The following is a 24,037-nucleotide window of genomic DNA, read 5'->3' on the forward strand; positions in this document are numbered from 1 at the left end:
TTCTTCTGCCTGTCCCTCCCTTCTCACATTTATCTCCAGACTTCTACTTGTCCAGATTTATTCTGCCCTCAACAATCTTCTGTTCATTGAACTTTTTGAAACTTTGCACTTTTAGAGAGAGGTAAGGGATTGACTCTGCGTACACAAATTTGCAGAGGGACAATAGAATTGTGGTCTGTTATTTCTCACCCCTGTCTATTAATAAACAAACATTTTTGCTGTTAACAAGTATGTTATCTCTGTAGACAACAAATCCACGGTTTGAGAACTGCAAAACTAAGCATCTCTAATGGTATCTTCTAGACTGAGCACTGAGTCCCATTGGGTAGATAGAAAGATTAACCAAAATTCATACAGAAGCCCCTAAAACTCCATAAGATTGGGTCCGTAATCCATGAACTCTTGGAACTGGTTTACAAAACTTTTCTTAAACATTACATGAATATATTGTCTCATATTATAGAATTAGACTTTATAATTCCTATTCCATGATGAGATACATTGTGGCTCAAAGTTATCTTTAGATTTTTTTCCTCAAAGCATTTTATCCCGTGGTAACACTTTAACAGTCTTCCTTTTTGAGGTAAATATACTTGATAGAGGAAATTAGCATATCAATAATGACATAGGGTCTCACCCAGCAGGAGAGAAGGCAGGTTCCCTTTCCTTAGATGTTTTACCTTCATTTGACTCCCTACTTCAAGTTCTAGTCCTTTCTTAAAGAGAAATCCTCTGTAGTTTCTGCCTTCTTTCTCCTAACTGCTGAGCTGCTCCATTGCTCGCTTTAGCAAGTCTAGTTTTCAGTTGGTCCAGAAATCTATCAGCAGATACTAATGCTTCTCATTCTTCTAGAACAGGAGCATACCAGAGCTCTGGCACCTGCTTTTGTCTACCTGTTACTAATTCAAATGGGCTATATCCAGTACAGACATTAATTAGTAGCTGCTCAAGGAGCCATCAGAATTTCCCAGTCCTTTCCACTTTCAGTGACAATTTTGCTAAGTGTCTATTTAGTTGTGCAGTTTGACTGCTCCATGTTTCCACTAGCCTGAGTATGGGAAGGGATGTGGACTCTCTGCTAGATTCCATGTAGCTTGTATATTAATTGGGTTAGATCTCCCTTGAAATGGGATCCCTGGACAAATCCAAAGAATAATAGAAATTCCCCACGTAGGCATTACATGTTCAGTGAGACACCTAGCTGCATTTAAAGCAGTGTTAGTTTTTACAGGGAAAGCGTCAATCTATTTTGTAAAAGTATCCACTTATCAAGAGTTATTTATTTCCTCTACGTGTGGTAGGTATAATCGACTTGCACCTTAATCCATGGACCATATATCCTCTGGGTTTGTTAAGGGAATCTTGCTTCTTCCCTGATCTGCGTTGACAGCAGCACATGGCAATTTCTGACAATATCAGATTGTACCAAGGGCCACCAAGCTGTTTGCAATAGACATTCAGTTGAATGAGCAATGCCCTGGTGCCCCCCTTGATCATGTGCAAGATACATGATGTCATTTTGTGTTTAGGCACTACTCACATCTGCTGGCTTTGTGGCTTTGCTATGAGTAGACCGTTCTCTTCAGGCAGTATTTGAAGAGGAACTCCTCCCTCGTTATCTTTTTTAAAGAAATTTCGTAGAGAGATTGTTTGTTCTGCATTTCAGCAAGACTGTATTTTTTTGACTCTGATGTTTGAGTTCTTGCTACAGCATTTTGTTGTGGAGCTTGCCAGCAGGTTATATTTAATGCTGCCTGTTTAGCTTCAAAATCAGCCTGATCGTTTCATTCTGCTTTGGGTCCTTTCTTTTGATGTGCTTTAACTTTGCCAATTAAAGTTTTATTTCTTCTCCTTTTTAAAAGGGTAACTATATACAGCTATAAATCAGTGAGTGGTACAGGTTTACCATCTGAACTATATATAGCATTTTTCTCCCATTCTGAAAGCCAGTCAACTAGAGCCATGCACACCCATTGAGAATCAGAACACAAGTACAGATCTTTTTTTCTTAGGAAACATTTTCCAAAGTTCACTGCAGCCAATTCAGCTTACTGAGCCAAATGTATATTACATTTGCTTGCAATCACTGTCTAATTGCCAGGATCTGTAAAGTGTAAAGCCAGTGTAGGCTTTTCCATCAGTGTGGTATAATGAACCGTCTATAAACCACACCTGAATAGATTTTTGTTCAGGAAAAGGTTTCACATCCCATTCGGAGCCCCAGAAAGAGATTTCTTTCGAGTGCTTAGTTGAAGAAATAGGCACTCCTGGGGCTTCCCACCTACCAATAATCCTAAAGCAGTTTTAGATGATCCAAACAGGGTCTTTACCTGCAAATCTCAGTCCATTAAAGCTAAAGTCCAGCGAGCCAGCTGAGAATTTGATACCTGCCCATCTTTAATTTGTCCGGAGAAGATATTTTAGAAGGATGTGAAGAGTACTAAGGACTATGTGTTTAACCCTGTAATAGATTCTGAATGGCCCAATACGCTGCTAGAACTTGTTTGGTTTTGTTTTGTCTTGCAGAAAATTTTTCCTCCACTCAGCTAGGAAGCAGGGAAACATAGGTGGTAGGTTTATCCTTGCCTAACTGAGTCTGCATTAACACAGCAGAAAGAGCTGTAGTTGAAGCTCCTACTTCTAAAATAAAAGGTTCTTGTAGGTTAGTATCTGAGGGGTAGCCGTGTTAGTTTGGATCTGTAAAAAGCGGCAGAGTCCTCTGGTACCTTATATACTAACAGATGTATTGGAGCATGAGCTTTCGTGGGTGAATGCATCCGACGAAGTGGGTATTCACCCATGAAAGCTTATGCTCCAATATGTCTGTTATTCTATAAGGTGCCACAGGACTCTGTCACTTTTTGTAGGTTAGGATATGCTCGTGCAGCTATCTGGGCAATATTTGATTTTAAGCCCTGGACTCTTGATTGTGTTCAGACTTCCATTCCCAAATATCTCCCTTCTTCAAAAGTCTATACAGCAGTTTAGCAATTTCAGCAAATGCTGGAATAAATTCCCTATTGAATCCTGCTAATCTCAGGAAGGATCTCAACTCATGTTCTGAGTACTTGGACTTACTCCTGAAGGGGCTATCTGCTTTCAGGGCCAATTTCAGTTCCCAGGAAGCATACTTTATTCCTGGCTATCTGAACCTTCTTCCCATTCAGTTTTAACCCTGTCTCACTCAGAAGTTTAAACAACCAAATTAGGACTTCTTCTCTGTGTGCTTCCTCAGTTTCTGAGGCAACTAATATATCATCGTCATGTACCAATACCCTATCAGTTTCTAGAAGAGGAGCCAGAAACTTGGTTATGTCTGCATGAAATAATGTGAGAGAGTTGATAAATCCCTGAGGAAGTAGGGTCCCTATAAACCAGGGTTAGACAACCTATGGCACGTGTGCCAAAGGCGGCACGCAAGCTGATTTTCAGTGACACTCACACTGCTTGGGTCCTGGCCACCTGTCTGGGGGGCTCTGCATTTTAATTTAATTTTAAATGAAGCTTCTTAAACATTTAAAAAATCTTATTTACTTTACATACAATAATAGTTTAGTTATATATTATAGACTTATAGAAAGAGACTTCTAAAAATGTTAAAATGTATTACTGGCACGCGAAACCTTAAATTAGAGTGAATAAATGAAGACTCGGCACACCACTTTTGAAAGTTTGCCAACCCCTGGGGTAAATTGCTGACCTTTGTGCATGAAAGCAAACGTCTATTTCTGGGCTTTCTGGGGCCACAAGAACAGACTAGAAGCTATTAGTTAAATCAAAAACAGAAAATTGCTGCCTTCCATCAGTTACTCGTTCTATTAGGATGCCACCACTGAGGCAACTGCAGGAGTACGCTAATTCAATGCTCAATAATCGGTGGTTAGTCTCCAGGAGCCGTCCTGTTTATGGACTGGCCAAAGAGGAGAATTGTTTGTTTTTGTTGTGAGAACTAGTATCCTTTGGTCCACTAAGGACTTAATAATTTGAGTACCTGCCTCTTCTGCCTCCTGAGGTTATTTATACTGCTTTTTCGGTGGAGGATCACTTCCCACAATTAGCACTTCTCCACTGAGCTTTCCACAGTCTTGTTTATGGGTAGCCCACAATTTAGGGAATTGGCTTGTTAATTGGTCCCATGGAGGATTCTGCTTGAGGCACTGGGATAGATTCATTGATGGCTCTCATGTAGTAAGTACCTTCCATTCCTTCCCTTGGATCAGGATTAGTTTCTATTCCCTTTTCTAATACACGAAATTTGTTTCTTATAATCAGTGATAGCATGGATGTCTGGAGAATGTCACTCCCAAGAATCCCTATATTATCTTCCAAATTTTGTTTGTCAAATTTTGTGTCGGTCTGCTCCCCAGATGATATTATTGGAATTTTACCTTTTAAAAGGTATAAAGGGGATTGACCAGTGTATCTATCCAGTTCACGTTTCCTGGATTTTAAGGACCCCCGGGCACTTGGTTCTACACGTAAGATACTGTTTGTCGCCTTGGTATCCACGAACATTTTGTATTGCCTATCATGATTTTAACATTGGGGCACCCACAGGAATCTCAGGATAAGAGAACCTCCATGGGTTGGTGGGGAATGCTGTCCTATTGTGGACAGGGAGCATTAGGCTCCAATCCTGGGTCACCACCCAAGGTTCTAACTGTGTTTGCAGGTACAGATTTAGAAAAAGTCTTTCCGGGTACTATGAACTCATGTTTAGAAAGTGTCATGATTAACTTCCAGCATGGAATTCTTTACTTGACATCTTCATTTTGTTTTTTAAATGGTCCCTTAAATCAGAATAAGAAGGCCTCTTTTTATCTTTTCCTTTATCCCTTTTTATCTCTGAAGCCCTTCTCCTCTCCTTCCTTTCTCCCTTGAATGGTCACAACAGATCTTATTTTTCCTTTTATCTCTAAATCCTGCCTAGCGGAGCTATCCTGCCATGCTCCATATGCAATGAAGATTTTGCCATGGGTATTGTTTGCATTGACCAACAAGGTAATTGTATTCCTAAAACCAGGATGGAATCCTACTATTAATGTTTGTAGACCAGATTATCACAGTTGGCATCTGGGAAGATTAAATCATAGCCTCTCCAAAAGTGAGCTTCAAAAGGCTGAGTGGTCTCATACTCCCTTTGTTTTCTATTCTACAAATTATTTTCCCCTAAGAGTGTGCCACTAGATTATTTTTAGCTTCTCTGAATTGTGGTTTCTAATCTAGACACTTCCCTATAATCTCAGTGGAAATAGCTAATTTGAGTTTGGGTGTAAGTGAAACTGCAACCACTAAACAAAAATCTTGATTTGTCCATTCATTTACTTGAGTTTCTCTTTTCCAGTTTAGAAGCCAGCTCTTGTTAAAGGTCCCATGGACTGAACAATGGCTTGAATTGTTCAGGAAAAAGTGAAGTAGTCTCATTTACTACTTCTTTGCAGTCACCATTTTGATTGCCCCCCTTGGTGGGTCTCCACCTGACATGATGACATCTAGTGACAGGGACAATTGGATTAGGGCAATGGTTCTCAAACTATTTACCATTGTGGGCCACATCCAATGCTACCTGTATGGCCCCAAGGATGTTACATGGCCCACAGCTGTGTGCTGATTGGCTAGGTTGAGAACCACTGGATTAGGCTGACAGTCTCTCTGATCTGGATCATCAAGCCATAAACCACACTCATAATATGAGGGATATTAATCTTCCTCATTGTCATTCCTGTGAGGAAGACAGTGTGAACTCTGTTGCATTGGAATCTATAATGGAAGCCATCCTACCCGTCTCACTTGCAACTGGATTTGTAATTTAGCAATGGTTTGATTGCAGTGACCATGGAAGGCTGCCCATTTCCATCCCTGGTTCTCCTGCATTAAAGCTCAAAGGACAGATCACATGTGTTCAATTCTTTCTCTAATTCCCCTACTTTTTTCCCAAGTTGTTGGCATTTCTTGGACAGTGTCACATTTTCATTAGTTACTGTTCCCATTGTCACTGAGGAGCTCAAAATGGAGGCTTGAGCAGCCTGCAGATTGCTCTAATGCTGATGGGCATGGTAGTGTCCCACCAATTGGACTTTTAAATCTTTCAAGGCTTTCTGGATCTGACTCAGTCTTTCATGGGATTCAGTGCTCGCCTTCCAGCATCCTTGAATGAGGGTGTTTTTCCTAATGACTCTTTTAGGCTTAGTTGCCATCAACTTTCTCCTTGCTCTTGGAGCAAATCCCAAAGAGGATCACTGAGAGTCTGCCATGAAGGCATCCTGGGACCAGTAAGGCCCCCTGTTGGAGGAGATATAACTGAATACCTCTACCTCCCCCATCCTCTCTTCTGTAGAGACTTTTCAGACCACTACAATCTGTCTTCGAGAGACTACGATATCTTCCCCCGCCTGGATTGCAAGGTTGCAGTCCCTGACCCCAAGTACTGTAATTTTGAAATCTGACAAGATCCACTGGTCATTACACGGGACATCAGTTATTACGAACTGCCCTTCCTTTCATCCCCGACCCCAGAGTAATTGAGAGAGATCAAGTGGATTTTAACCATTTATTGACAACTACAGTAGACTCTAAATATGTGATCCTAGGCTATAATACAGCAAGTAAGTAAACAATCTCGCTCCTTGCTGAGTGGTCCAGTGAGGAGTACCAGTTTGAGCGGATGAATCTTGCTCTCTGTTCAGCATTTATCACTCCTCCACCACATGCCACAAAGAGAAGCTCTAAACATATATGCTAAGTTATGCATGTGCCTTGTGATTATGTGCCTAATAATAATAATAATTGGAGATATACCTGTCTCCTAGAATTGGAAGGGACCTTGAAAGGTCATTGAGTCCAGCCCCCTGCCTTCGCTAGCAGGACCAGTTTTTGCCCCAGATCCCTAAGTGGCCCCCTCAAGGATTGAAATCTCAACCTTGGGTTTAGCAGGCCAATGCTCAAACCACTGAGCTATTCCCCCCCTCCCCCCATGCATACACCGCATGTCCAGACATGTCCAACCGTGGCTCCTCCTGCTGCCAGAAAATGTGAAACACACGCTAAAAGATAAACATTAAAACAAAAAGGGTAAAGATGCATCACTCCAGAGCAGTAGTTCCCAAACTTTAACAGCCTGTGAACCCCTTTCCCTAAAATGTCAAGTCACGTGAGCCCTCTCCTAAAAATGAATATTTCCAGGGATTTTCTCCTTTACCTGAGCATAAATTATAAAAGCAGTGATCTTGGAAGCATAAAATTTGTTTTTATTACATGCTTATTACACACTATTTATTATTAATTATCATTACAGTATTTTTATTACATTATGAAAACGGTAAAACTCTTCCAAGATCTCACTTTTGAAGCCTGAATCTCTTTGAATAAGCCTGTTATAACACAGAGCTCCTATGTTTCATCTGGGAGTATGAGATGTGAAACAGCATAAAGGTATTTAAGAAGCCAACTCAGAGTTCCTCCTACACAAGCATTCAGGTCTCGAGCAGTCCACGCGAACAACGGACGTTACAAGAAAGCTTAAACTTGTTCTTCATAATAATTTTAAAAACAATACTAGCTGCCTATTTAATTTAAAAAACAGCAAAAAATATCCACCTCCCTTTCCATTTCTTATAAGGAGTCTTGAAGGTTAAATCTCCTCAGTGTGATAGATATGCTTGGTTTGATCTCCTTAGCTCTTGGAAGTCCAGGAGCCCCATGCTGTCTTGAGTCCCTAGGGACAGTTCTGTCCGCAATTAGGGAATTTTTCCTGAGAACCTCCTGTAACATTTTGCGAACCCCAGTTTGGGAACCAGTGCTCCAGAGATTCTGGAGCGTCTAAGGTAGAGCCTTGCCTGGGACTATTTTTTTTAGTCTCGCCCTGCTCTGCAATTTGCACTCCCACCTGCTCTCGCATTGTTTCTTGCATTTTTATCTTGCTCTCACCCACAAAAACCTTAGATACCACAAATCCCTCAGGAGACAGATCTCCGCATGCTATTAAAAAAATCAGTTTATGTCTATAAACTGAATTCAGACACAATTTTACCACTAAAAGAATAAAAACAAATACTGCTTAAACCATGTAAAAAATACTTTAGCTCCTGTTAGGAAGATTTTATGTCTATCATATCCCTCACTTAGATTTAAGTATTAAAACCTTTATTAAGAAAAACTTGGTTTATTTTACTGACATTCTGTTTATGACAGACTGATGAACGATTTACTGTTTTCCTGCAAATTACCACTGTATGTTTTGTTTTAGTTTTGGCAGCCCAGTTCTGCCTATAACAAAGACTGTTTTACCTGCTCCTGCTATTATGGCAGTGGGACCTGCAGGATCCCTATCCTGCTGCAGGGCTCTAGTTTAAGGGTGCAGCCTGTATGGGAGCTCTCCAGTCCCCTAACATTAGGCAGTTACAGCAACACCTCTACCCCGATATAACGCAACCCAGTATAACACGAATTTGGATATAATGCGGTAAAGCAGCGCTCTGGGGGGCGGGGCTGCTTTACTGTGCTATATCCGACAGCAGGGCTCCCTGCAGCAGCCGGAGCCCTGGGCTCTTTAAATCACCGTCAGAGCCCTGCTGCTGCTACCCCGGATCTTGGCAGTGGGGTGATTTAACAGGCCCGGGACTCTTGCCGCTGTGGGATCCCCGGGCCCTTTAAATCACTGTTGGATCCCTGCCGCTGTTACCCCGTTATAACGCAGTTTCACCTATAACACAGTAAGATTTTTTGGCTCCCGAGGACCGCGCTATATCGAGGTAGAAGTGTAATTGTTTTTAAATTACACAGGTTGGGGTTTTTTGCACTGATTTTGTTACAGGATAAAATTCTACTATTTGGAACATAATTCATCTTTATTATTTCACAATGTATGCAACCAAATGCGCAGCAGTTCTGAAAGCAACCAAACGCATTAAAATCTTAATCAAACTTAATAAATTAAGAGAACAGAACTTATGAAGGGGAAAGAATGTTCATGTCCATTCCAGCTACACATACACCAACTGTGGCTTTCGCAGGTCAGTTCATGTGAAGTGGTGATTGTCTTTCATGTCCCACAGGGTAGAGTGTTAGCGGTAGTGCAGCAACCCTGATACCATGTGGAATGTTGAGGGGGGTGCATGGTGTAGGAACTTCCCCGTATTGAGTTCTCAATGGGCTGCAGAGGGGGGCGAGCCAGGGGTTGTTGAACCTGCAGATCGACCAGTCTGCAGCATCAGTTTGCTGCCTAAGAAGCTCCATTATGTCCTGGCGTATCTCCCTTTCCTTCTCCTGCTTGGACTCCTGGATGTTTCTCCTCTCCACTGTTTCCTTCTCCAAGTTGTCCACAGTATTTATCCCCTAGGCCTTGTGCTCAGGGTCCAGTGCAACATTGGCTTGCAGGATTGCATGGAACACGTCATCTTGAGTCCTTTTTTCTCCTCCTTATCTGGCTTAGGCATTCTGCGGGTGTGGAGGGGGAGATCCTGAAGGGTGCAATGGTAGCAGCTGAAGATAAAACACTCGGAAGTACCATTGTCAGCGCATTCACTACAGAAAGTGAAACTTAAGATGCTGAACTCACTCCTCTTGCTCCCTAAAGTTTTAAGCACTACATTCTCACTTCTGTTTGGGAATGTTTATGCACAGCACCAGCCATGGTGAGTATGGCCTGCCCGGGGTTGGGGAATTGAGGAGGGAATTGCTTGGTTGCATGATTCTAGTAGTGTAGGTCAGTGGCATTGAATACTGGTATTGTTTTCTGTAGGCAGTGGTTGTTCTAGCTGATATTTCTCAGTGTCGCAAAGACAGAGAAAACACAGCTGCTGCTAGCATCCCGAAGCCACCTGAGCCTGTGTGCTGCTAGCCTGGGTACGTAAATGGTGCCTGCTGAAGTTATCGCTGAGTGGTGTGAGAAAGTGTCCTAATATGGAGGAAGAAATAAGGCAGCCCTCCCTAGAAACCTTTGGCAGAGGATTTCAGAGGATCTCGAGGAAATTTTCATTGAGATCTTTCAGGAGGATTCCAGGGACATCCTTGTGTACATAAACAAACGGCTCTACATGGCGCCCCTACCTAACTCTAGAGGGGAATGAAAAGCAGATACAACTCTACTTCTCTTGGTTGTGCCACTACCTCTTCTAGTGAGTAAATTAATGAAAAGTCAAAAGATGTGTCTTGCTACTTTGGGGGGAGGGAGGCATCCCTGTAGATAAATTTTCTATTACATATTTACCCAAGGTTCCTTCCCCTGCATTGGGCTCGCCTATGCTCAACTGGCTGGACTGCAGTGCAGTCAAAAATAGATCCTGACTCACTGCCCAGCTGGATCCCCTAGTTGCCTGTCCCCCATACTCTTTCTCCTCACTTTTCACAGTGCTTGAGACGGGGCGCATCAGCAGAGTATGGCATGCAGCTCTTTGTAAAAGCGGCATGTCTGAGGCTTGGCACCAGATGTATTGTTGGCTTCCCCGGCCTTCTGGTATGTCTGCCACAGCTCCTTGACTTTCCTGCAGCACTGCTGCTGGCACCTGTTGCATCCCTTCTACTGTATCCCCTGTGCAATCTGCTCATAGATGTTGACATTTATGTGGCTGGTCCAGAGTTGTGCCCACACAGCCTCTTCTCCCCACAGGCCCAGAAGATCCAATATCTTCTGTATACTCCAGGCAGGAGTGCATGTGGAGCATGTAGCCAGCATGATCAAAACTGGTCAATTGCACTGAACTATGTACAGCTACTATGTGTGCTCACTATGCCAGGCAATCAGTGTAGACATGTGCACAACTAGGTCAACGTAAGCTGCCTTGCATCATCCTAACTTTGTAGTGTAGACTAGGCCTGAGTACACTTCCCAGGCCTGAAGAAGAGCTCTGTGTAAGCTCAAAGGCTTGTCTCTCTCCAACAAAAGTTGCTCCAATAAAATATATTACTTCACCCACCTTGTCTCTATGATTATTTCATAGCAGTTCCAGTGTCCAAAGTCTTAGTGCTAAAGGAAAGGGTTAGAAATGCCTGTAAATGCCATAGGTTATTTTAAACTGAAGTTTATAACTGAACATTTGTTAGTCTATTGCAATCAGGTATCATTTTACCAAAAAGCTACTACGTTTGTTATGTTGGGAAGTAGAGCCCAATGTAAGATTGTAAACATGAAATATTCCACTTGTATAGTTCTGATGTCCTTATCCTTTCGTTAGGAAAGGATTTACATGATTTGCCATTGTTGGACTACAGGGCTGCTTGTTCCAGATATCTCTTTGGAAGTTGACCACTAGGATGTTGTTTTAATGTTTGTATTTTAAACTGTATAGTGTTTTTTATGCACAACTCTTATGTGAACATCCATAATACTGAGCAATATGTCTATAGTTTCCTCTAAAGTAACTGGAAGTTTTTTGTTTAACCGCTTGGTGCTGGTTGCAGTTGCACTTGATGGTGACGCTAATGCATTAGGCAGGGAATATAGGCTGGTGGGTGAGTGAATGTCCTCTGTTGGTCAAGCAGGAATGTGCCAGTCAGAATGAAGTGATGTGATTTGATGCTTGGGCATCAGTTTCGTTTTTTAAAATTCTTCATTGGTATTTCATGCAATACAACTGTTTTCTTCTCAATGATTTGGACCAGTTCCAATCAGCAGTTTTTTTTGCAGTGTCCATTATGATATCCTGTACAAAGTCATTTTGTTTCTTATTATAGTGAAGATATGTGCCACAGGAGTGCTGGTAAGACTAATCTTTTGATTTTTGATTCCAGTCATATGACATGGGTCAAGGTTACATAAGTCTTAGACCACTGTCACTTGCAAGAGGTTTGTGTCTACTGAATCCAGGGCTTAGTTTACCTCACCACCACCCCTCCCCCTTTCTCCTCGTACTTGGATATTTTAAAAATAGAATGGAACGTAACCAAACCTAACATTACCAGTTAATAAAATGCAGATAGAGTATCTTAAGGTGGCGGTCATGTGAATGTCATGAACTACTTTGACAGGATTATTCTGCTTCTTATTGAACAAGTATGAACTCTGAAGCTCAGTTGTTTCCTGATCATATAGCTACTTCTCAAAGATCTTCTACAGTGGCCAGTTCAGCTGCTGAGACAAATTCCACCTGCTGTTGGATGTGGCGGTGGATGTTGAAAAACCGTGGGGTATACTGTGCATCAGGACACCTGAGTTCTGTTCCAGGCTCTGCCACTATCTGTCTGTGTGACCTTAGGCAAATTGTCTGTGTCTCCACTTCTCCTGCTTTGTCTTTTCTTTTTAGACTGTAAATTCTGAGGGGCAGGAGCTGTCTGTTTTGTACAGTGCCTACCATGGTGGGGTCTCAGTCATAATTGTGCTTTCCAGGAGTTGCCCTCTTCTAATTATGATCATAAATGTTCAGTGACTGAGTGAATTTATGGTACTTCTCTTAGCACATGCTACCTTGTTCACAGCATTCTGGATGTCCTCAGACAGAGAGATATTGTCTTCTTTAGTTTCGTCATGTGTATTAACTTGATATGCATGGTATGGCTTTGCAGATTGCTGTTTATCTTTTCAGGTTGCCAGCCACTTTGTTTGATACCTGATATTCCTGTGCTGGTCACAGTATTCTTGAAATTCTTCAATGACTGACTTAGTAGCTTGTAATCCTCTTCATGCTACTGCTGAAATATACTGTCGTTCTTCAATGTCTCTGGACCTGCCAGTTTTAGTGTGTGGAGAACTTTGCTTGTTTCAGATTCTTTGCACTATCCCCTGCTTCCAGGAAAATTGTAAACATTACAGTCACCTCCGTTTATTCCTTTCCAGGTTGAGGGATTCATGTGCTTTCATATGATCCATTTTTAAAATTTATATTCTGACATGAAATAATAATGTGGGCACACTGTTGCTTGTAAGAGACTAATCTTAATTTCCTAATCCCAGTCACATGTCATGGATGTCAGAATAGTCATCAAGAGTGTTCAGTAAAGTAGTAGCTTTGTTTCATGTGCCACACAGGCTGCATCAGGAGTTGGCAACCTCTGGCCCGCGGCCCGCCAGGGTAAGCATCCTGGCGGACCAGGCCAGTTTGTTTACCTGCTGCGTCTGCAGGTTCGGCCGACTGCGGCTCCCACTGGCCACGGTTCACCGTCCCAGGCCAATGGAGGCTGCGGGAAGCAGTTCAGGCCGAGGGATGTGCTGGTCGTGGCTTCCCGTCACCTCCATTGGCCTGGGAGGGCGAACTGTGGCCGGTGGGAGCTGCGATCGGCCGAACCTGCAGACACGGCAGGTAAACAAACTGGCCCTGCCTGTCAGGGTGCTTATCCTGGCGAGCCGTGTGCCAGAGGTTGCCGACCCCTGGGCTACATGGTTGAATAAAGTTTTAAGACAAATTTTCATGTAGTTTGCATAGCTTAAAGAGGTCAAAGTTCCACTTGTGAGTACCTAATCTTTTACTGGAATAGGTGTGATGGCACTAAAGAATTGTGTGTGTGTGTGTGTGTATCTATCTATATCTATATATAGACATAGATATATAAAATTACCAGAGAGAAATCATCTTTATTAAGTGAATCTGTGTGCTAACAATATTAAGAACTATGAAATAATTGCAGATACTCATTGTTGCTTGTATGGAAGAAAGTCTGGTCTTGAAAAATTTGCCATGCAGTGTGAGACTAAGGATATTGTCTACACTAGTACTTTTGACAGTATAATTTATGTTGCTCAGGGGTATGAAAAAACACCCCTCTGAGCAGCATAAGTTGTACTGAGAGAAGCGCTGATGTGGACAACGCTATGTCAGCAGGAGACGCTCTCCTGCCAGCATAGCTACCACCACTTCTTGAACGTGGTTTTATTATGTTTCTAGGAGAGGTCTCCCGTCTGGGTAGAGTGGTTTAACATGAGTGCCACTGTAAGCTCGCTTGTGTAGACATAGCCTAAATAAACACAATCTACTTAGTGAGGGTAATTAGTGACAATTTACTTAGAAATGTGATGGATTTTCCATCCCTTGACATCTTTAAATCAAGACTGGATGTTTTTCTAAATGATGTGCTCTAGCTCAACCTGAAGTTATGGACTTGAGGCAGGAATTGCATAGTGACATTCTATGCCCTGTGTTGAAGGTTGGACTAGACATTCGTAATGGTTCCTTTTAGCCTTAAACTCTATGGAAAAAAAATATTATTTCATTTTCGAAGTACCCAAAGATGGTATTTTGTACTAAATTAACAATCTTACCATTTTTATCTATTGAACCACAGTAACACAGCTTTAAAAGACTCAGCATTAACTCTGAGTACATTTTTGTCACCAATCCCCCAAAAGTAAATTTCAAAATTAGTAATAAAATTGCCAGAAAAGTAAAATAGAATAAAATAAGGTTGTGTGCTAAGGCAGATTTTGTTGTCAGTTTTATGCTTGATTCCATTGTTAGTTACAACTCCATAAAAAGGGGTTCATTATAGCAGTGCCTTCAAACCTGAAAGATTACATGTTCAGCAAAAATACAAAAAATGTGATTTTTCTTCTTTGCCGTTACACATCAAAGCAGCAGCAGCCTTAAACTTTTTTTGCAGTTATACATCTCATTCTCTCCAAAGGCTTTTCCAAGATCCTGCATCAAAGAGAAGGAAATGGATATTTATATTAAATTAGGTGGGTCTCTTGGGAAAGTCTTTTTACATCCTCAAAGAGAGTAGAAAAAGGAATTTTTTGTTTTGATTTTTCACGGTTTCCCTTAACACTGCATATGTGTTTGTAAATATTGTATCTATTTGTGAATTATACTGTATTTGTTTTTGTGCACATAACATGTTTTGTGTTTGAGGATGTTCATCCAGTAAATGACACTAGTTTTTCAAGGCTGCTTTGTTTTGTTCCAAGTTGGTATTGAAATTGTTCAGCAGTGCAAAAACTGAAATGTGATGTTTTGTATTATAGGTCCAAAACCGGTGGAAATCCATTTTATAATTTGCAAGAACAAACTTCTGAAGCTGTGGAAAAATATGGTATGTCTGCTGTATTTTCATGTGTTGTATGTGCAACTTGTTGCCAACTGTCTCTTGAGTTGTAGTTGTTACCTTAACAAAACTTGTCTATAAAAATGAGGAAGTTGTAACAAAAACTCCATTTAAGGGAAGTACTGAGACATATTCTTTTATTTTCAAACATTTAAGTTGTAATATCTCTTCCCTTATGATACACAGTTCTGACAGTTGGCAGTCACTTGACATTCAGGGATTCAGTAAATGAAGCACAGAATGATGTAGCCTTTATGAACCCCCTTTTAAGTTGTTTAACAAACCTAACATATTGCTGTTACTATATATCTGTACTTATGTGGATTGAATCAGAATTGAGACAACTTTTTTAATTTTTATCTAACTGCTGAACACATTTGCAAAATTTCTAGTTGCTAATTTAAAAGTACTAAATAAGATGTACAACAGCATTCCGTGCAAAAAACGATATTAACATAGTATTAAGATTACAAATTGAAACATCAGAAAATGCGGAAATTAAGGTTCTAATAGTAATATTAATGTGGTTATATTGCGTACGGTGTCCATTTTGTTCATACTTTTAACAGTGTAACCTAGAACTGAAAATATTACATATGTGCAGTGTAGCAAAATAGTTTTAATTTTTAAACTTTTAATTTTAAAATATCATGCAACCTTTAAACTTAATGGGGAAAAAATATGAACAAGAGAAGAAAAAACAGTGTTCAAAACAGTTTCATAACTATCTAGGTTTTCAATTGCACTTCTACATAGATACAAAAAAATGTAGTTGTAGAATTCTAAAATTTCCAAGTGCAGTAACCAGTAATTGGCTGAAAATATTTTTGAACTGCACATGCCCAAAATGATTTTTTAATCATTGTTACATTTTTTTTCTAGTTTACTGAGTGACTGTCTATTAATAAAGACTAACATTATGGAATGGGAATGCGGAAGTTTTAAATTTCAGCCACTTTTTTGAATAGTGTACAGAATGTTTTTTTGAAACAAATTAAATGTCAGAAGAGGTGGTTTTCCTAATTAAAGAACTGCTGAATGCATCTGGGGGGAGATGGGTGGATTTTTTGTTTTGTTTTGTTTTTTAAATGCCAACCCCTTCCCCCCTCCAAAAAAAGTTTCTGTTCTAAAGTATTGGAAGGACTGACCCAGAAGGAAAGTGTTCGTAACTCTTTACAAACTTTGTAAAACTGTAGAGGGGGGTGAGTTTTATAATGAAAGATGAGTTACAACCTTAACTATAGATTTTGCTTTTGTGAAGGCTGTAACTCTTTGCAAGAGCTGTGATGTTTCCTTTCCATAATACAGTTGTTTTTGGGAGACTTTAGAAATTGGTCCTCTGCTCTGTCAAGCAGGTAGCAGCTAGCGACTGCTCAGTCATTTTTGTACCCACGGCGCCTTTGAGACCACCCACCTACGTCTTGTTCTCCAGAAAATTGCTCTTCAGTTGCAAAAAGTTTTGTGGATGGTGACCGCTCCTGTTGAAATCCAGGCCACTACTTTTATGCTGACTTTTCTCCTGCTGGCCACTCTGCTCTGAATGATATAACTATTTGTCATGGTTGGGTTTTTTTAACATAGTCCCTGAATCTGTACTAAACAATTTAGGCACTTTATAAAATAAGGGCATGTTCCTTACCCCATTTTAGAACTTGCAATCTAATTTTAGATGTGGAGAACACCAAGGATGGTGATTACAGGAACATAATCAAATGGTTATTCCGTTCTAGTATCTTCACATTTTAGTAGTTCCAGTAATAGAGGAGATGGGGGGGGAAGGAGGGTGAGAGAGCACAATCTCATCCTGTAGGTAACATGGAGGAAGTTTGTTTTTTAGGAGCGGTCAGGGGATGGTGAGGATTTGTGAATAGACACTGGGAAGGTAGTCTGCATAAGAAGCAACCGGGAAGAAGATAGGAATGTGACAAGGAAACTAATGAGGGGATCACAGGTGGAGAAGAGGCTTGATGGAACAAAAGATCAAACGTGAAGGCTGAAGTGGAACTGTATACTGTCTTCATTGCAAGGACAGGAACTTGGAATTTGATACACAGGCCCAGAGGGAGCCATTGGAAGATTTTAAAAGGGGGTGATATGGTCTAATAGCTGATATGCACAGTAATTTCAACAGCAGCTGTGGGTATCAAAGACTGGAAGAAATGTATAGTGATGGAGATGATTAAGATGTAGACAAGTTATTTTGCTGTTGCAAAAGACAAGAAGGAACGGATTCTTTTTTATGATGAAAAAGATGGAGCAGGTGAGAGATGGAGTTAAAATGACCCACAGATTTTATCAGTTTATGATGGATACTCTTGTTGTCAGTAATGAACAGAGGTAGTGGACAGGGTATAGGAGGAAAAATAAATGGCTTTTGTTCATGCTGAACCTAAAGTAAAAGCAACCTATCCAAAAGGAAACCTAGGAGAGAGTCTGAAATGCGAGGCTGGACATACCTCATGTAGAGAAATAAATCAGGGTTGCATCCCTGGTCATCTTGGCTGATAGCCACCGATGGACCCATCCTACATTGACTCATCTAATTCTTTTTTGAACCCAGTTATAATTTTGGCCTTCACAACATCTCCGGACAATGAGTTCCATAGGTGGACTGTATATTAGCTACCCTCCAATCATCTGGTATAGAGGCTGATTTAAGCAATAAGAAACATGCCATAGTTAATAGTTCTGCAGTTTCATATTTAAGTTCTTGCAGAGCTCTTGGTTGAAAGCATCTGGTCCTGGTGACTTATTAAGGCTTTTAAATCCATTTAAAGAATTTGTAAGTTATAAAGTTTATAAGTTTATAAAACCACCTCTGTTGACACCTAAATCTGGGACAGTTCATCAGATTTGTTACCTAAAAATGGTAGCTCAGGTGTGGGAATCATCCTCATGTCCAGTGGCATGAAAACTGATACAAAGAATTTATGTAGCTTATCTGAAATGGCCTTGTCTTCTTTGAATGCTCCTTTAGCACTTCGATGGTCCAGTGTCCCCACTAATTGTTTAGCAGGTTTCCAGCTTCTAATGTACTTAATTTTTTATTATTATTATTTATTGACTTATTTATTGCTGTTCGTTTTTGAGTCTTTTGCTAGTTGCTCTTCAAATTCTTTTTTGGCCTGCCTAATCATATTTTTTAATTTGACTTGCTAGATTTTGTGCTCCTTTCTATTCTCCTCCCTCGCATTTGACTTCCAATTTTTAAGGATGCCTTTTTACCTCTTACAGCTTTTTACTTTATCATTGTTATTTGCCATAGTGGCACTGTGTTGATCCTCTTACTGTTTTTTTTTTGTTTTTATTTGTTTTTAATTTTGGATATACATTTAGTTTGAGCCTCTCATATGGTGTTTTTAAATCGTTTCCATGCAGTTTGGAGGCATGTCACTCTTACAACTGAAACCTTTAATTTTCATTTAACTAGCTTCCTCATTTTTGTGTAGTTCCGCTTTCTGAAGTTAGTATTTTCCCTCCTATAAGGATGTTAAATTTAATTACATTATGGTCACTGTTACTGAGCAGTTCAACTATATTGACCTCATCCTGTCCATCCTTGGATTTTGTAGAAGTGCCATCTCTCTAGCTGTACTCTTCATTTGGAGGTTTCTCTTTCTCCCCACTCCTCTTTGTTGGCACCCATTCACAAGGCTCTATGATTGCCCCTTTTTTGTTCCTCTGCACTATACCTTTTGCTTTTTTAGGATCCCTTAACACAGGAGCATGGCTAACTCATGGAAAATGGATTTAAAAGCCCACTCATGAGCATCCAGAGGGAGCTACCAAGCGGGAGAAGCAAACAAGAGTTTTGTAGTGGTATGTGAGAGCCAGATACACCTAAAAGACATACTTTAAACTTCAGCAAATAACACCTCTCCTCTCCTCAAAAAAAGAACAAACAACCTCTACAAGAGTAAAAATAATGCATGCTGAAATCCAGTGGCAGAGCAGGGCTATCAAGTTTCTTGCATTGAATGTACGACATATGATTAGCTCCTGTGTAGGCAGATGGCATACATGTGCAGTTGTTGCAAGCAGCTCGTGGCCCTCAGAGACGAATATGGGCTCTTGAGACTGGAAAGGCTGAACTGGAGGAGCGAAGGAAGACAGAGATACACAGACAAAACTTTCAGGAACATAGTAGTGTGGTGCTACCCCCAGTCCATCAGCATCTGCTGTTGAGGAGAATGAAAGACTCAAAGGAGAACATCAAGCTGGAGGGGACAAAAACAATCCCATAGTTGGGACCCTCTTTCCAGGTGATGTCATGGTATCCTCTCTCACTGACGAGACCATCCTTAGGAAGGGAACCACAGTCACTAGGAAAAGCCAGGTAATAGTATCGAGGGATTTGATCATTTGAAATATAGATAGTTAGGTTTGTGATGACAGGGAGAACCACATAGTGAATTCCCTGCCGGGTGCAAAGGTTGCAGATCTCTCAAAACCTGTAGCTAGACTTACATGCAATGCTGGGGGAGAGCCAGTGGTCGTGGTAAACATAGGTACCAGTGGCATAAGGAAAGGTAGGTCCTTGAGGCCAAATTTAGGCTGCTAGGTAAAAGATTAAAGTCCAAGACCTCCTTGGTAGCATTTTCTGAAATGCTTCCAATTCCATGTGCAAGGCCAGTTAGACAGGCAGAACAGCAGGGTCTCAATGCATGGATGAGATGATGGTGTTTAGAGGAGGGACTTAGGTTTATTGGGAACATTTTGAGCGGAGGAAGAGCCTATACAGGAAGGATGGGCTGCACTTACACCAAAACAGAACCAGACTGCTAGCATGTAACATTAAAAAAGGTATTTTTAAACTATGGGCAGGGGGAAAGCAGACAGATACGGAGGGACACACGGTTCGGATAGAGACATCCCTTAGGAGAGGATTTATTAAAGGGGATACTTTATATCCTAATAAAGAGGAGAGGATAGAAATTGACAAAGGACAGGTAGGAACTGAAGAGAAATGGTCAAACGAGTCCCATTTAATCACATCACATGAAGGCAGACAACTAAATACTGACAAATTTTATAAGTTCTTGTATACAAATGCAAGAAGTCTAAATACTAAGATGGGTGAACTTGAGCACCTGCTATTAAATGAGGATATTGAAATAACTGACATCACAGAAACTTGATGGAACAATGATAACCAATGGGACACAGTAATACCAGAGTACAAAACACACAGGAATGAGAGTAGGTCACACTGGAGGGAGAGTGGAACAATATGTGAAAAAGAGAATAGTCAAATATAGTAAAAAAAATCTTAAATAAATCAAACTGTACCGCAGAATCTCTATGAATAGAAATTCCATGCTTGAATAATAGACATATACCAATAGGACTATACTACTGATCACCTGACCAGGATGGTTTTGATTGTGAATTACTCAGGGAGATTAAAGAAGCTACAAAAACAGAAAATCCGCAGAAAAATAGTAGTGGGGAGTTTTAACTATTTCCATGTTGACTGGGTACATGTCACCTCAGGATGGGTTGCAGAGAGAAAATTTTTAGCCTCTGTTAATGACTGATTCTTGGAGCAGCTAGTCCCTGGAACCCACAAGGGTAGAGGCAATTTCTGAGTCCTAAATGGGACTCAGGATCTGGTCCATAAGGTGGGTATAGCTGAATCGCTCAGTAATAGCAACTATAATGTAATTTAACTTAACCTTGTAGGGGAAAAAAAATACTAAAGAAACCCACAACAGTAGTAGTTAACTTTCAAAAGGGGTATCTCACAAAAATGAGGAAGCTAGTTAAATGGAAATTCAAAGGAATAGTCACTAGTGCCATGCCTACAAGCTGCTTGAAAACTATTTAAAAACATCGTAATAGAGGCTCAAACTAAATGGATCTCCTCCTCCCCCCATCACCCCAAAAAAGAGTAAGAGGACCCAAAAATGCTATCATGGCTAAACAGCAGAGTAAAAGAGGCAGTTACGGTCAAAAAGGCATCCTTTAAAAACTGGAAGTCAAATCCTAGTGAGGAAAATAGAATAGAGCGTAAACTCTGACAGGCCAAGTGTAAAAGTATAATTAGGCAAGCCAAAAAAAAATTGAAGAGCAGTTTTTGTGTCTTTTGTTGTGAATTAAAAGTTTACTCACAGGTTACTTTTAAGACCAATTATGCTACAGTTTATCTAATTAATTTCCTTCCCACTTGGGCCAGACACTATTCCAAGCAGCTTTACAAAAATCAGGTGGCTGTCTTCACTGCTCTCCAGAAGATCTCTGTTTAGGCAATTGGTTTATCTTGTCCATATTTTGATCCTGGCAGCAAACATACATAATTTCTTCCTCAATGGGCCTCTGCCATGTTTGGAGGCAATAGTAAAAATACTCCAGAAAGGAAAGTTTTTCTAACAGACAGAATGGTCAAATTGTCATTTCTAATTAGGGTTTTAAAGAAGCAAATTTCACCAACAAGAAAGTCTCACAACCTGTAGTTTGTCAGCCCTTATTCCTTAGGCCTTGTACTGACTGAGACCACTTCAGATCATCTTCTAGTAGGTGTCGCTGTATGGAGAATCTGGAAGCAAAACTCAGCCCCTTTTCTGGGGAAAGCCTTGGTGGCTGAACAAGCAATGCACAAAAGCAAGCACCATTCTCCAGGAGCTAGACACTAATAAGCTGCAAACATGAGCCTGACAGAATCCTCAGGGCACATATAGGGACCCTCTCAGAATAAACTCTTTAACTATAGAAGGTGAAGAGTCTACAGAGAAAAGTATTAGGGCTCATAGCTGTTCAGCCAGCCTATGTTGAGTAACTCAAGTATGTCCCTGTGAACACATACCATTCAGAATGGAACCCATGCCAGTGGGGACCTGTATGTAGTAAGGAGAAGCTATAGTCTTTTCAGGAATCTGTTCTCTTCAGATGAGCAGAGTGAAATCGACTGTGTAACACACATTTCCATCTGCTAGGCGCCAAAATAGTTGAGGGGAAGGGCATCTAAATCCATAAATCTGCATCAGGGTAACTGAGGAGAGGAGCTCACAGTGTGCATTCATCATCCCCAAGAATGTTTTTTGACATCCTGTCCATATCAGCCCTTTAAAAGGAAGGAAAAAAGCCCAATTATTGTGAAGATGGTTAGTGGTGTTAGACCACCTGAATATTGCAGTGAAAGAACCTTTACTGTTCTTTGACCCCAAAGAGAGAGCTTTGTCGATAAAGTCAGTACTCTATTCCTGTTCAAGATCCCTCAGATTTGTAGCATGGCTCATGGCACACAGCTTGTTATCTAAAATAAAGGTACTGGATATAGCCAAATTAGATTGCATTCTTCTTTATCTAGAGGCATGCCAATTAAGCTTAAGAAAAGGGGCTAGAATTCAGTTATTAATGAATTTATTTTTCATTTCTAAATTCATCTTTACAAACCTGCTTCACTGCAACCATGCAAAATTGAATAAAAATACACAATTCAGGCAGCTTTCCTGAGAAGCAAAAAGGAAATTACATTGCTTCCGATTAGGGCTTTTTTCCTTCTCTAAAGCAGATTAAGAAGATAGGGCATGACAACCTTTAGATGAGTCTTGTGCCATTTTCAAAGGAATACTGTAAACTTTTTCATCCTGTTTTGCATCACCACCTCTTGCTTGGATCATAGATATTTCATTCTGTGGACCACTAATTGATCCATGGACATTAGTTTTAGAACCACTACCTTAAGGATTCCTATCTCTGCCATTGATAGTCTTAGGGAAATGTGGCAGTCTATTCTATGGGCTTTTAAACCTTGTGCCAACTTCCTGGAAATGGTGATTTGCATTTAGATCCCACTCTTTTTTACCATTAGGTCCCCAGCTATTTTGAGCCTTAATTTGATTTTGAAAAGGTTATTTTTTTTATCATTCCTTCCTCACTCAGACGCCTTGAGAGGTTTTGCAGCTGTTAATCTAGATTGGTTTAGATTTCTCCTCTTTGTGGCCATTAGGTTTGCCAGAAGAACAGGGATAATAACCCTTTCTGCAGTTCCAGAATAGATTTTTTTCCCCCCCCAACTTTCCGCTCACCTTTCCTAGTTCCCTTTCATTCAGCCCTAGATGTGGGAAGGAAATATCATGTCACTATTTTGATATTGGTATTAGTAATATTTTCACTTTGCCCTTCTCACCTATTGATCTCAAACTGCATTACAAAGGTAGTAAGTATCATTACTGCATTTACAGATGGAGAATTTGAAGCCCAATAGTGAAATGAGTTGTCCTTGTGAGTCAGCGGTAGAGCTGGGAAACTTCAAAAAGTTTGAAGCCTTTAAGGATCATAATGAGCTGTGGTATACTTCAGTGAAGAGAGTTGGTGGCTGTTGCTAATGCTTGTCAACATTCGCTCCCTTCTGCAAGGGTCCTTGTGACCTGTTCGGCTGAAAAGGAGGGGTTTTGCTTTGTGACATGTATCAAGCCTTCACATGCACTCCCTGATTACTCACCAAATAAGTGTGTGTTTTCGTCATTAGCAGGTGTGGTAGTCTGCTACAGAATGCTGAAGCCTTTTTTTAAGCTCAACAGGCCATTTACCTTTGTTCATTTGTGTGCGAAGATAGTGCTAGTTAGATCCCTACAGTCTACAGGTCAGAGTGAGAGCTCACTGAAGGAAACTTCCCAGCTATTGCACAGTGCTGGACTTGTGTGGCCACTGGTTGTTAACTGATAACCATTTTTAGAAAAAACTAAAATCAAATTTATTTATTTTTTCACTCACTAAATGCAGTAGTAACATTACGTGTGTTTAAACAAAAGGGAGTGCTTGTCTTGAATGAATCCTTCTGCATTAGGAGATCAACTTACCATATATACTTGATCATAACCTGGTTCGTTTTATAAGCCAACTCCCATAAGATGGATAAGTAAAAATGGAAAATTTTTATGACCCGTTCATAAGCCCACCCTATAATTCAGGGGTCGGCAAACTTTGGCTCCCAGGCCATCAGGATAAGCTGCTGATGGGCCGAGATGGTTTGTTTACTTTGAGCGTCAGCAGCCATGGAGGTAAACCTGAGTAAACCAAGTGTCCCAGCGCCTCAGCAGCTTACCGGGATAGCAACTAGCGGTGA

General features: G+C 40.6%; 1 protein-coding gene across 6 annotated transcripts in view; it reads left to right on the forward strand.

Annotated features, from left to right (window-relative positions):
* The window catches only part of UBE3A (ubiquitin protein ligase E3A), a 94,081-nt gene that overhangs the window by 13,814 nt on the left and 56,230 nt on the right, over positions 1–24,037 (forward strand). For all 6 annotated transcript variants that reach the window (XM_050932075.1, XM_050932023.1, XM_050932041.1 and 3 more), the window contains exon 2: positions 14,891–14,958. The gene's annotated coding sequence lies outside the window, so the exon portion shown is untranslated. The remainder of the gene's footprint in view (positions 1–14,890; positions 14,959–24,037) is intronic.

This window comes from Gopherus flavomarginatus, chromosome 1 (assembly GCF_025201925.1).
Source record: "Gopherus flavomarginatus isolate rGopFla2 chromosome 1, rGopFla2.mat.asm, whole genome shotgun sequence".
Lineage (NCBI taxonomy): Eukaryota > Metazoa > Chordata > Testudines > Testudinidae > Gopherus > Gopherus flavomarginatus.